Source organism: Desmodus rotundus, chromosome 7, assembly GCF_022682495.2.
Source record: "Desmodus rotundus isolate HL8 chromosome 7, HLdesRot8A.1, whole genome shotgun sequence".
NCBI lineage: Eukaryota > Metazoa > Chordata > Mammalia > Chiroptera > Phyllostomidae > Desmodus > Desmodus rotundus.
The window spans coordinates 50,376,917-50,392,106 of record NC_071393.1 but is presented as its reverse complement, the minus strand read 5'-3'; the positions used below and the strand labels follow the sequence as shown (position 1 = coordinate 50,392,106).

Here is a 15,190-nt window from a genome sequence, read left to right as displayed (position 1 = left end):
TGTTTTCCTTCTGCTATTTATTTCTAGCATTATTTTATTGTGATCAGAGAAGATACTTTGAATTACTCAATCTTCTTATGTTTTTAAGACTGGTTTTGTGGCCTAACGTGTTCAGAGAATGTTCCATGTGTGCTTGAGAAGAATATGTATTCTGCTTTTGTTGGGTAAAATGGTCTTTATGTCTGTTAGGTCTAAGTGATCTATTGTGTTATTTAAGTCTTCTGTTTATTGATCCTCTGTCTTGTTATAGCCATAATTGAAACTTAAATATTAAAATCTGCTTTTATTGTGTTGCAGTCTATTTCTCCCTTTAGTTCTGTCAATATTCACTTCATATACAGGGGTGGGAAAAAGTAGGTTTACAGTTGTTCATGTGAAAAAGGACAGGTAGGTTATGATTATTGTAATTCACCCTCTCATACTCACAACTGTAAACCTACGTTTGCTCACCCCTGTATTAGAGAGTACTGATGTAGGCACATGTATATTTATAATTTTTTATATATTACTGGTGAATTGATCCTTTTATCATTATATAATGCCCTTTTTTATCGCTTGAGTTTCTGACATAGTATGACCACCCTGATCTCTTTAGGTTCTTGTTTGCATGCAATATCTTTTCCCATCCTTACACTTAAATAGAGTGTTTCCTTAGATCCAAAGTGTCTTGTAGGCAGCATATAGTTGGATCTTGTTTTCTCATTCATTCAGCCAGTTAATGTATTTTAACTGGAGCATTTAATATTTACATTTAAAGTAATTACTGATAGGAAAGGACTTACTACTGCCATTTTGTTCATTGCTTTCTGTATGTCTTTTAGCATTTTCCCCCATCTTTACCTTTATTGTCACAATTTTTTGTATTTTATTCATTTTTTTGTAGTGATAGGCTTTGATTCCCTTTTCATTTCCCATAGTGTATATTCTATATGTTGTTTCCCTTGTGGTTACCATTGCAATTACATAAACCAATTTAGAGTTATAATGAACTATTTTAATCTGATAATGTAAATTCAATCACATATAAAACCTCTACTCCATTACATATCTGACCCATCACTTGTTATTGATGACAGAAATTACTTTTTTATGTTGCATATTCATTAACATAGATTTGTAATTATATTTTATGCCTTTTTTAAAAATTCATACCACATTTAAAAGTGATTTATACACCTACACTAAGGATTCTATATTTGTCTATACTTTTCCTTTTACCAGGGAGGTGTATATTTTCACATGGTTTTGTGGTGCTGTTTACATCCTCTTGTATCAACTTGAAGGGTTCATACCAGCATTTCTCATAGTGGCGCTGTACTACTTTGTTGGGAACTGCCCTGCCTGGTTTCAGAAGCTGTAACCCCCCATGGCTAAGGCTGAGTGAGAGACCTTGGGACCATAAGCCACTAAGGAGACAAAGCTTATCTCCCAGGCAGGGACGCAGCCTCTGCCCACTTTACTTCACCCTGCTTGGCCCTGAGCCTGACCAGTTAGCCAATGACAGGTGAGATTCCTCAAGGGAGGGATGACCTAAGGCAGGCCTGGTCACAAAGAGGACCACAGAGAAGGACTTGGGGGGGCTATGGAGTAAGGGGGTGATGGACCCTCACCCCTCTGCTTTGACAGAGCCTGAGTCCTCATTCTGTCTGCAAGAACTCTCCTAATCTCTAGGCTGCTTTACTTCTCCTGCCTGACTTAAGCCTGAAACAATGACAGAGGGCAGTGCAGTCCTGTGCTGCAAAGGGCGAATTCCCTGGGGCGATCAGGCCTAAGAAAGAATGCATAAAATCCTGTAAAACCTGCTTTGCTAAGAATGTCCTCAGTTTTCTGATAAGGGTCCAAGAATGAAATGAGTGTGTTTCCCAAAGTTTTATAGCCCTTTAGCTAACTGACCCTGACTCAGAATAAGCCCTCAGAGTTCTTTGTATGTTATCTATTGTTTGATCCTTATTGCCTGACAATGATTGATGAGCTTTACCTGTATTCCTGTGCAAAATGAACCCAATAAAAGCCCATTGGGGAAAAGGCTCTTAGCCCTTCTCCTTTGAGAGATCGGCCATCTTTCCTCCCCAAGCAGATCATGTCTTGGTAGATTTATTTTCATCTGTGGCGGCTGGGGGTGCCTGCAGGAGGTGCCCCCCCACACACTACTTCAGCTTTTTTTCTCTGGGAACATCTTGATTTCTTCTTCATGATTGAATGACAGTTTTGCAGCATACATTCTTGACTTTTTTTTCTTTTAGCATTTTGAATATATTATTCCACTCCCTTGTAGCCCGCAAGATTTCAGCTGAGAACTCTACTGACTACCTCATAGAAGCTCCTTTGTACATGAGAAATTTGCCTTTGTCCTGCTGCTTTCGAGGTCCTCTTCTTTGTGACTTTTGATAGTTTGGTATTATGTGTCTCAGTGTAGGTCTCAACATTTATTCTAGGTGGAGTAGTTGAATCCCCTGAATTTATCTGTCCATTTCTCTCCTGAAATGTTGTGACTTTGAGGTCATTATTTCTTCAAACAGATTCTCTGTCCCTCTTTCTTTTTCTTACTCTTCTGGGATTCCCAAAATGCATACGTTGTTCCACAAGAGGTGTCCCATAAATCTTTTAGCTTCACTTAATTTTTCTTCATTCTTTTTCTTTTTGCTCCTCTGCCTTGGAAATTTTGAAAGTCCTTTTTAGAGTTTACTGATTCTTTCTTCTGTCTGGTCAAGTCTAATATTGAATTCCTTTAGTGCATTTTCCAGTTACTGTATTCTTTAGTTTCAGAATTCCTGTTTGGGCCTTCTTTCTAGTTTCTGTTACTGTTCTTATTCATTTTTGCTAGTTGTCATTGGTGCTCTCTTTTAATTCATTGGGAATCTATATTATGGTTATTTTGAATTCTTTGATAATCCATGTATCTGTTTCTTTGGGTAGGCATCAAGAGACTTAATTTGTTCTTTTCAATGGGCCATGTTTCCTTGTTTCTTTGAATATCTTCTGCTAGGCCTCTAGCATGTGAAAAATCAGCCACCTCTCCCAGGTTTTGTGGTCTGGTTTTGTAGAAAGAGGATTTTCTCTAACCATTCTGTCTAGAGATTCTGGAGGACTTTTAAGCCTTATTTGGGTATATGACCTCTTTGGGCTTGCACATGTAATCTAAAAATTGAACAGGTTTCCTAGTTTGTACTTAGAGTCTCCCCTTGGCATCTGTCTGCTGTACTGCAGCCTCTGCAATGCTGCAGTAAACTATGATCATTGACTTTCACCTAGTTCCAGTCTGTGGTACTGTGGACTCTGATGCACACTGATTGCCTTTGTTCTCAACAACTTCCAAACTAACCACTCTTTCCTGTCAGAACTTAGATTCAGGTAAAACAGAAACCATTCCCTCAGACAATGCCCTAAAAAATCAGAACACGGGACATACATTCTGCTCCTTTCTCTCCCCAGGGAAAAGTTAGGAGTTGATAGCTTCTTCTAAATCACGTCATGCTGCGGGGTGAGCCACTTGCAAGTGAGTGCTATGAATTTTCTTACAGGGCTTTGATGCAGTTGGTTTCATACTTTCCATGAGTGCAGAAACACAAATGTAAATGGTCCATGTATTGTTAAATTTGGGAGAAAAAGGGTCTGTAACTTCCTATTCCACCATCTTGCTGATGTCACTCCTGATTTGAATCCTTTTAAGTTAATTTGTATTTGTTTTATGGTCTGTCCTGGTAAATATTCCATGCAGACCTAAATGTGTATTCTGCTGTTGATAGGTGGTGTTCTATAAATGTCAACTAGGTAAGTAGGTTATTAAAGTTGTTCAAACCTTATATATCCTTACCGTTTACATCTGTCTGCTTATTCTATCAATTGTTGAGAGATGAGTTTGAAATTTGACTATAATTTTATATTAATTGTGGATTTCTCTGCAGTTCTAACACATTTTGCTTTGCGTATTTTGAAGCTCTATTATTAGGTGCATCAGAAATAGAATGGGGGAGGATAGAGAAATGCATGCTGAGATCAGGAGAGAATTAAGTTCAGTTTTTTAAAAATTACATGTGATAACTGAAAATTAATCATGAAAATATACAGATTGAGAAGGAAGAAATAAAACTGTCTTTGTTCACAGAAGACATGATTGTCTACATAAAATTATTTTTAAAAATCAACAAAGAAAACTTCCTTGGACTAATAACTGATTATATCAAAGTTATAGGAGACAAGGTTAATATAAAACAGTCCGTAATTTTCCTACATACCAGCAAAGAACAATTGGAATCTGAAATTAATAGCACAATACCACTAACATCAGACCAAAAACCAAACTTAAGTATAAACCTTAACTAAATATGAAGATCTATATAAGGACAATTATAAGACTATGATGCAAAATATCAAAGAAGATATAAATAAACAGAGACATTACATGAAGAGTTGACCCTTGAACAACACGAAGGTTGGGGTGTCGACCACTGACCCAGTCGAAAATCTGCCTATAACTTAAGGTGGCTCTCTGCATATGCAGTTGGTTGAACCCACAGATGCAAAACTTGAGAATATGGAGGGCCACTGTGTATTTATTTAAAAAATCTGCAAATAAGAGTTTCCATGCTTTTTAAACCCATGTTGTTCAAGGGTCAAAAATATGTAAAAGAAGGCTAAATAGTGTCTAAGATATCAGTTCTTTCCAACTTTATCTGTAGCTTCAGTGCAATCCCAATCAAAACCCAGGCAAGGTTTTGGTGGCTAGCGATAAGCTGATCCTAAAGCTTATATGGAGAGGCAATAAACAACACAACGTTGAAGGAGAAAAACAAAGTCAGAAGATTGATAGTACCCAGCTTTAAGAATACTATAAAGCTATAGTAATCAGGATGGTGTGGTACTGGTGAAAAAAACAAATAAACAGGTCAACTAAACAGAACAGAAAGCCCAGAAATAGACCCACACAAACAGAGTCAAGTGATCTCTAACAAAGGAGCAAAAGTAATTCAGTGGACAAAGGATAGTCTTTTCATCGGAGGGTGTTACAACAACTGGATATCCACATGCAAAAAATAAATCTAGATATAGAATGTATTATACACCTTTCATAAAAATTAACTCAAAATGGATCATAGATCTAAATGTAAAATCCAAAGGGATTATGATTAATCTCCTAGAATATAACAAGGGGAAAGTCTAGGTGACCCTGGGTTTGGTGATCTCTTTCTAAATACATCAAAAGTACAATCCACGAAAGAAAAAATTAGGAAGTTAGACTTCATTAAAATTAAAATTGTCTGCTCTGCTAAATATACTATTAAGAAAGTGAGAAGACTAGCTACAGACTGGGAGACGATATTTTCAAAACTTATATCCAATAAAGGATATGAATCCAAAATATGCAAGGGAATCTTAAAACTTAATAAGAACACAAGTAATTATGGGTCAAACAATAAAAAATGGGCAAAAGGTCTGAACATACACCTCATCAATGAAGATATACAGATGTCAAATAAACAAGAAAAATGCTCAACATCACGTCATCAGGGAACTGCAAATTAAAATGACATCCCTTACAATAAAAATTTGTGTATTTATGTATGTGTGTGTATATTTGTATATGTGTTGTTGTTTGTTTCTCTAGAGAACTCTTGACTAATATACAAGACACTCTTAGCTACTTCTACTTCTGTGCATTTTTATTCATTATTTCATTTCTAGAATTGACTGATGTGTTTGGCACATTTTCAGAGGCTAATGATATTTATGGAGTTTAGAGTATTCACCATCTGACCTTCTTTTCATTCCCTGTAATGAAAGACGGGTTCACTTTCTTTTCCTTCTCATTCTAATCCATATTTCTGCAAAAGCCCTACTTGTAGGAGGATTGAGAGCACAGACATGTTTGATAATTAGCTTGAGAAGAGGAAAGAAAGCTCTTAATTGGTCTCTTTCACTTCTTGTAGACTGGCAACTGTTAGCAGGATGGAGAATAAGAGATTCATATGTGAGTGAAGGTGGTAGTGAAAGAGGGGTGGGAAGAAATAAGCCATTATCATCTGAAAAGTTCAGGAAAAGAGCATTAAAAGTTACCTCAGTTGGAGGTAGGACTAGAGAGAAAAGACTGAATGTCTGAATTCATTGAATAAAAGAGGCAGAAGGAAAAAAACAGATCATCAAAAGGAAAGAAAACTTGGATTTTCTCTTTACCCTGGAGACTTTCAGCACACAGATAATGAGTTTTAAAAACTAGGGTTAATTGTACATTTATCCAAAGAAAAATAGTATAACCACTTTCTCTAAGTTTAACCTATAAATTCATTATTTGAATTTTCTTAATGTTGTGGTCACTCCTCCCATCTTATTTCTTGTTATTCCTTAGCTAGAAAAAGCAACTTTCCCTCTTTCTTTTATGCATAATTTTAGTTGGTCCTAAACCTTTTCAATACGTCATTGTTCCTGACCGGAGTGCTCTTCCCACCTACTCTGACAAACTACACCACTCCCCTTTTTGTTACATATATTTTTATGGTACTTTGTGTCTATAAATATCTTTTTTAGACGTTGAATCAAAGAAAAAATGCATTTCAAAGCTTAGTCTGTAATAAACCTCTTCAGAACAATGTCCATTAACAGGAGTTTTTGAATTTTGTAACCTATTTTGTTCCAACTAATTTACGTCCATTTTTTCATGTCTTGTTCACTCCCTTTTCTACACTTACTAAAGTGTAAGTTCCTTTCATTAACTTTTACTAACTTGGGAAACTGCCAACACTTCATATTACACCTATTGTCTGTAAAAGCTAATATTGCTTATTATCCAACATCCAGAAGAGAACCCAGCACATTGTATGTGCTCAATAAATATTTGGTGTCTGAAGGAAATGTCATTAACGTGACATTTATAAAAATACTACTAATCTGTGGGAAAGAACCACACTTGAATTACATACTAATAGCTAATTAATTATGCCAGTCATTCCCTGTTTCAACACAGAGGCACACAAATTAAAGACTTTTTGTTTGTTTAATTCTGGAAGGTTCAACATTTTGTCTTAAAGAATCCACATATTGAAAATAAGCACCCAGGTCTCTTTCTAGTACTTACTCAAAAAGATTACACTTCCAACTTCTGGTTGAAACTTTCCTTGATCAGGAGATAGGTACCACTTGTGCTCACCGAACTGGAGGCCAACTTTTGCCCTTTTCATTCAACCATCAATTCCCAACACGCCCCTCTCTCCCGTCCCTGTCTTGTCACCCTCTCACTTTCTCACCTCAAACCACACACAAATAAAACAGGAAACCACAATTCCGCCAGCTCCTGTGGAGATGAGGCAACGTAAAGATGAAGCTACCAGACGCGGTTTTTAACCACGCAGTTTTCCTCCTTTAACCAGATGGGGTTTTGTCTAGACGATATTTTGCGCTCTCAGATCGTGTCTGTCGTCTCGGTCCCCGCCAGCGTAGCACGCTGCCGGAGCAGCGGCGGAAGATTCTGAACACCGCCTTCTTTCTGCTCGGAAACGCTGAAGACTTTCCAAGCTCGCTCCCTAGCCCTGAGACCCCGCCTCGCGGCCCGAGCCGCCGGCCTGCGCATGCTCGCTGCGCACCGCCGGCCGCCGCTTGGAACCCGTTCCCCTCCGTTCCCCGTGGGCCCCCGCGCGCAGCGTGCGGCCGGCTCCCTGCGCCCCCGCGCCCAGCCCGGCAGTCCGCAGGCGCGCGCGTCTCCTCGCGCGAGGGATCCCCGGGCCGGGACGGTCCCGGGGAGCAGCGATTGGCTGACGCGGGGGCTGTGTGTCGGCCCCGAGAAACTGTGGGCGAGCGCAGAGTCAGCGCCGGGGCGGTGCTGGGCGCGTCCCAGGTAAACGGGTTGGCTTGGGAGCGTTGGGCGACCGGAGGGGAAGGGTGGGCTGAGAATAGCCCTGGAAACTCCGGCCGCAGCCTGCTCGGACCGGGTGTCGGCGCAGAGCGGAATCTGCACAGGTGAAAGTTGGCCCGGTGCGGCCGGCGGTGATGGGGTTCTCTGAAAGGTCAGAGTTCACAGGGTCTCTTTCTGGGTTTGATTTCGGCATCTTTACCAGTTTCTCATTATGAGTTGAGCAGCTGAGCATTTTATTCAAGGGTGTAGGTTTTTGTTTGTTTTCCCCTTAAGCGGCAGTGAGTTAGAGGGTATGTTCTGGTTCAACCTAGGGTCGACTCTGTGCCCTTGAGAGTCATTAAATCCTTTTGTACTTAAGTTCTCACACTTGTAACTTTCGGCAAAGAATGCGGTGCTTCTTTAAGGTACATTGAGTCATGCTTCAGAAAGATACTGTTTGGATATTTTTGGTTTGCAATGTCTGTTGGCCCAAATTCTCTAACTGGAAGGTGACACCACCCAACAGTATTTGTAAAGTACTTAAAGCTCCATGGATGGGAGGAATGGATAAACACAAGAAAACAACATTATTAGACAGGATGGTAGAAAGAAAAACTTTCCACAAGAACAGGCTTTTTGAAAAGCTCCTTTGAACATTTTATGCAGATTACATCACTGTATTATTAGTAGACAAAGGTAAACCAAAACAAAGGGTCCAACAAAACTACATTTCAAGGTTTTCTTTTCTTCCCCAGACAATTTTAACGTACTATCACAAAGTATTGGGTTTTCAAAGTTCCTCCTTGGGAACTGGAACTGGCTACATATTCATTTGGATATCCTATGCAATAGTACACCAAGGAAATTAAAACAAGGATGACTTCTGTATTAGCTAACAGGAATTAAAGGTATAATATTGGTGAGAGATTATGATGGCAAATCAGAAAAGTGGGCGGGAGATGTACACAATTTTCCTTCAAAGGCAGAGTATAGAATTCCTTTTAGTGTGTTCATTTTCGAAGGGTAAGAGACCTCTAGAAAAATGCGTGAATCATAAGTTACAGCTCACCGAATTTTCACAAAGGATATACAGCACCTAGATCAAGAAAGAGCATTACTTGCCTCTTAGAAGTCCCACTTTGTGCCCCCTTCCCAAAGATCACCGTTATCTTGATTTTTAATGTCATCTATGAATTTATCTTACTAACTTTACATAAATGGAATCATACAGTATGTAGACCTTTGTGTTTCACTTTTGTCCATATTGTATTTATGAGATTTCTACAAGTTACGTAGCAGTAGTTTGTTCTTATTCTGCATGGTCTTCCATCAGTTTCTGGCCGTGACCAATAGGGCTTTTATGCACATTTTTATAAGTACTTTAGTGAACATATGTATACATTTGTGTTGGTTACATACCTACTACTTAAATGGCTACATTGTAGAATATGCAGTATGTATTTCTGGTATAACTCCCAAAAAGTTTTTCAAATTAGTTGTCAATTAGCACTCCTTTCAGCAGAGTTTGAGAATTCTGGCTCCTCCAAGTGCTTACAGCACTTAGTATTACCTTACTTATTTTAGCCATTTTGGGGGTATTATAGTAATATCACATTGTGGGTTTTCCCTGATTTCCCTAATGACTAATGATATTAAACACCTCTTTACATGTTTATTGGCCATTTGGATATCCTTAATTGCAGGGGTCATCAAATTTTATGTACAGAACCAAATAGTAGATAGAGGCACTCCTTGCTTTCTAGAGTTTCAGTTAAAGCAGTGCTGTGTGAAGTTAGGGCTGCTTGTATTTTAGGTTGTCTCTGTATTTTCTTCCTACCTTCCCTCCTTTTCTTCCACTCTATCTCTCTGTCTCTCTTTCTCCCTCCCTCCCTCCTTTCCTTCCTTTTCTTCTTTTCTCTTTCTCTCTCTTCCTCCCTCCTCCTCCCGTTCATCTTTTCTCCCTTCCCTCTCCCTTCCTCCCTTCGGCCTGCTTTTCTTCTTTCCTTTCTTTTTTGCTTGCCTCCCTCCCTCCTTTCTTTTTTGTTTCATAGTTTTCTAACCCTTGCTATGTGGAAAAATGACAGTTCAGAAATGACTCTTTAATCTTTTCATTGGTAGTAAAATCATTAACTGAGGTGGGCTGTATTGGAAAAGCATAAATGCATAATAGTATTAAGTAATGTGTGCTATATAGTTAAAGGTTAAATTTTAAATCCTTAAACATATTTTCTTTGCTTTTTACCACTTTTACCTCAAGACTAATTAGAGACCTGTTTGAGATTTCTCCTAACTATTCAAAAGAGAGGTAAGAAGTGAGAAAACAAAGGAGATGAATGTCTTCTTTGATATTGCATAAAACCCTAGGGAAAGGGTGAATATCCAGATATTTCTGCACAAAAATATAAAACATAAAAAATCATAAAATACGTTTTTCACTACTTTGAGATGGGTTTTGTTTTTTGAACTGTTTTATCTTGGGATGGCTTGATTGAAATTTATATCTACTGATTGCATACATTCATAATATGGGAAGTAATAGCCGACGGCTTGGGCCATGACACTCAACTGTGGCGTCCCTGCCCAGGATGGAGGTTCCCTCTTCCTTAAATGTCCCATTGGGCTGTCCAGGTCATCTTCTCTTACTTGGGGCTCCCTGCCTTTCACTCAGTACCAGAAGTATCAAAAAACTTTTGAAAGTATCAAAAACTTTCTTTGAGTGCTATTTCAGCCTATGTTAACATTTTAAGGTAACACTTTAGGTGGTTTATAGAAATGAATTTAGGTTTGTATTTAGATACTTACTTGCTAAAGTAATGAGAGGCTTGCAGGTAGTCTCCATCAATGTGATTTTTCTTTGATGTGGGTAATTAATATTTTTTCAATCTTATTTGATTGTTATGCAAACACCAATTTACGATAAACCCCTAGGCCTCAGCTTCTTCACCAACAACCCACTGCTATCCTTGAGCTGTTCTTAAATAGAAAGTTCTGAGCACAGGCCTGTATACATACCTGTATACACACGCACACATAATTTGACTGGTATAGATACCTTTCTGCTTTATAATGCTACACAAAGCAATTGTACTTATATGCAATGTTTTCTCTGCACTTCTTGAGCCAGAGTTGGAGTTACTACAAATTATTATGGCCTGTAAAGGGTATGTGCTGTGGAGGCAATTTTCTAACAAGCGAGTCCTCCCTCCCCTTCCCCCCCTCCCCCTTGGCCTTTGACCTCATATGGGAGCAAATAGGGTATTTATGTAGCACAGATGTTTAATGGCAGTACACCGATTGTATGAATAAGAATGTATCTTCTGTATGAATAAGAATACATCTGTCAGTGCAGTTGTTATTGTTAGTTTCCTAGACTACCTACTCCCCGACATTGCCTGCATCACACTGCCCTTGTTGGCCTCTTGGACACCATTCTCCAGGATTCAAGCGGGGACAGAACTTGCGTTTTCTGGTTGTAGTTTCTATTTTTAGATATTTCATTTAGGTTCACTTTGTTTAAGGTGACTCTGCTATGATCTATTATCTGTGGGCTTTTATACTTTACTTTTAGCAAAGAATGTTAATACTACAATGTCCAGATACCTGGGACTGGGATGGGCAGAGGATGGCTGCCTTTCATCTCACATGCCACCTACAGAGATAGTTTTAGGGCTGCTGAGAGAAAAAGAAATAACACACAGCATTAATTAATTGTTGCTGCTCCTCTTCTTAGACAGTATTATTCTTTCTGCCTTTTGAATTGAATGGATTTTGAGACTTAAAGAGAGGATAGGATTTTTTTAGGGCATTAATTGGAAAAGTGTGCACTACAGTGAAAGAGCACTGGGCAAAAGAGCAGAATAAGTACAGCTTGTTCCCTGTCTGTGGTCACCTCTCCTGGAACTTGGCTCTCTTTTGTAAAATGAGACATTTTGACCAAGTATCTAATAATGATCCTTTCCTAAAGATACAGTAGGAAAGCACAGAATTTAGAACTTAGAATTTAAATGACTATGCATGTCATTTTGGCTGCCCTGAGGTTGTTTTAGTGAAAACACTGGCCTTGAGAGATTGTACTTAGTCACATAGTTACTAAAATCCAGTTCTCCTAATTTGGATTCCAGTTGCCTTTTCCACTGTGCTCCTTGTGCTAGGCTGCCTTCTAAGATAACACTGGTATTCAGATACCTGTATAATCCTTTGTCCTAAGGGTAGACTGGATCTAGAGACTCACTTCTAAAACTTTGTAAGATGGGGGTGGGGGGAGGTTAAGGGGTAGAAAGATTAAGCAAAAAGGAAATGGACATGGACAACAGTGTGGTGATTGCTGGGGAGGGGGGCATAAGGGGTATATTGGAAAAAATACGATAAAGATTAAATTGAAAAAATACAGCAAAAATGGTCAATGTCATTAGTGAGATTAAGTTACAAAAGAATGTAACTTACTTTTTGCTGGCATTTTCTTGCTCACTTTGATGAAACCAGCTACCCTGTTCTGAGTTGACTTATTTAGGGACCCACCTGTCAAAGCCTTGATGGGGGCCTTTATGAAAATCTCTTTCCTTATGGATTTATGTGTGTATAATTGATTGACAATTACTGACAATTTACTGTGTGTTAAATCTCCCTGTGTAATTGTGGATTTTCTTCTCCCTTGTAGTTCTGTTTTTAATTTATTTATTATGAGGTCATGTTATTAGAAACATACAATATTATAATTCGTTTTTCGCCCTATGAATTGAACTTTTTTTTCCATTAATAAGTATCCCTTGTACCTCTAGTAATGCTTTTTGTTTTATAGTTTGATGTGGACACCAGCCTACAGTGTCTGCAGTGTTGTGGCTGAGACGAGACAAATGCACATGGACTACCGAGTCCTGTGGAGGAAAAGGGATGGCACGGCCACTCTCTCAAGGAGAGAGCGCCCCTAACCCTTGCCTTGACAGGCTTTTATTGCTTTTCTGGGCACATTACATTGAGGATGGTCCTCATTTACTACCTTTTACAGAAAACAAAGGAGAGGATATTGCTAATTACAACAAAAAGGAAGGATATTTACAAATGTAAAGGGAAAACTGGCTGAACTGGTTACACTCCTCCTTGGAAGGTTTAGCATAATTTTTAGGAAGTTACTTTAAAGATATGCTATAAATGTTTGCTTCCTCAATTCAGGGTGAGGGAATTTTAGCAAAAAGCAAGTCTCAAAGCGGCCTAGGTACAATGCAGGCCTGATTCCTCACGGGAGAACCTATCCGTGGGTTTGGGTCCTGTGTGCTGGACCTTGCTTTGCACTGGCCTTTCTGAGTGGGAGCTGGGCCCACACCATGCAGAATGGTCTCCTAAAATAGTTTAGTATGAATTTTTTAATAAACTTTTTATTTTGAAATAATTTTAGACTTACCAAAAAGTTGCAGAAATAGTACAGAAAGTTTTTGTAAACCCTTCATCCTACTTCTACTGTTAATGCAATGCATAATCATAGTACAATGGTGAAAACCAAGAAATTAATATTGATATTACACTGTTCACTAAATTATACACTTTATCCAGGTACCGTTGGTTTTTCATCAGTGTTCTTTTTTCTGTTCTAGGACCCAATCTGGATCCCATGCTGTATTTACTTGGCAGGTTTCCTGAGTCTTCTCTAAGCTCTGGCTTCTCTCTGACTGTGATATAGCTCTGTCAGCCTTCTTTTGGTTAATGTGTGCATAGAATTGGATTTTTAAAATCCAGTGGGACATCTTTGTTTTACAATTGGAGCATATAGTATTTGAATCATTTTATCCATTCATATTTTGTATTATTCCATTTTTATCCTTCGTTACTTGGAAATTATGCATGCTTTACCATTCTTTTAATGGTTATCGTAGAGACTGTCGCATACTGAAATGTATCTTTATAGAACTTTCTTTATATATTTCCTTACATGTGTATATGTATCTAAATACATATTTTTGGGAGTTTTTGCGTTTTTATTTTCTTAATATAATAATAGTTATGTCTTATTAGTTTACAACTTCCCCTTTTAATTTAATCATATTTTATACATATTTCTATGTCAGTTTATGTATGCGTAGTGTTTATAGTATTTATGTAGCATCATTCGTTTAACTAGACCTTAATGTGTAGCTATTTGTGCTATTTCTATTTTTTTAAAACTATAATCAGCACTGCAGTTTATGTTCATGTATGTCTATGTTTGCACCCTTGCTAGAATGCAGATTTCTAGTAGAAGTATAGAATCAAAGTTTGCACATTTAAATCTTTAATTAACATTGTAGGCATTGTTTTTATTTTTTAATGGCATAGTTTTTTTTATAAAAACAATATATGCTCATTATAAACTCTTTCAAGAGACATAAATAAATACAAAGATGACAGCAACACATGACTCCAAATTCTATAACCCCAACCCAAACAACCCTCATTTCACCCCAGATGCATGACACTCTATGTTCTGTCCTTGCAATATTCACTATTTAAGAAGAAGTACCCATAGGTACATGTTTGTAAAAATTCACAACACCAAGAATGAAAGAAAAATCCTGGAGGTTTAGAAAGAAAACAAAAATAGGCCCCCTAAAAAGAAAAAAGAATCGAGTGAACATACCAGCATTAGTCTTCTTGACCAGCATTATCATCTGCTGGAGCATAGTGTTGCAGTGATTTCAGTTTTGAAGGATAGTAGTTTCGACCCCCAAATTCTTGGCTAGTCAACAACCTTTGAAGTATGAGAGTAGAACAAAGACTTTCAGACCAGGAAATCCTCAGAAGTTATGCTCTAGCAAAATAAAGATGTGAGAGAAAGACATGGAATATAGGAAACAGTAAATCCAACCCAGGAGAACAGTGAAATGATGTCCCAGGCCTAAAGTATAGGTGGTCCAGATTCCAGAGAAGCCTCCTAAGGAGGTTTCCAGGAAATAACAGCAATTTAAGAGATCTTATCAGTATCATCTCTGGGTCTGGAGTTTTCTCGGTTGGAAGTTTTCTTAAAACTGAATTCCTGTAATAAATACTGGACTATTCTGATTATCTCTTCTTACTAAGTTTGCTTTGGTAGATTGTGTCTTCTAAGGAATTTGTCAAATTTATGGGTATAAAGCTGTTTATGATATTCCCTTTTTATCTTTTTAATATCTGTGGGATCATTTTAATGTCCTTTCTTCTTCCTGATAATTGGCAGTGTATGTCTCTGTTTTGATCGATCTGGCAAGAGGCTTACCAATTTCATTTCAAAGAACCAGCTCTTGGTTTCATTGATCTTTTTTATGTTGATTTTATATTTTCAGTTTCATGGATTTTTGCTCTCTTTTCATTTCCTTTCTTCTGTTTGATTTCGGTTTAATTTTCTCTTGACTATGTATTTTT

The 15,190-nt window shown here is 38.0% G+C and overlaps 1 protein-coding gene across 3 annotated transcripts in view; it reads left to right on the top strand.

Annotated features, from left to right (window-relative positions):
* The first annotated feature begins 7,588 nt into the window (after window positions 1–7,588).
* The window catches only part of MIPOL1 (mirror-image polydactyly 1), a 288,774-nt gene continuing 281,172 nt past the window's right edge, over window positions 7,589–15,190 (top strand). For 2 of the 3 annotated variants that reach the window (XM_024551295.4, XM_024551296.4), the window contains exon 1: window positions 7,589–7,825. The gene's annotated coding sequence lies outside the window, so the exon portion shown is untranslated. Of the gene's footprint in view, window positions 7,826–7,976; window positions 7,995–15,190 lie in introns of those variants that run through there. The other variant, XM_053927699.2, reaches the window with a different exon arrangement.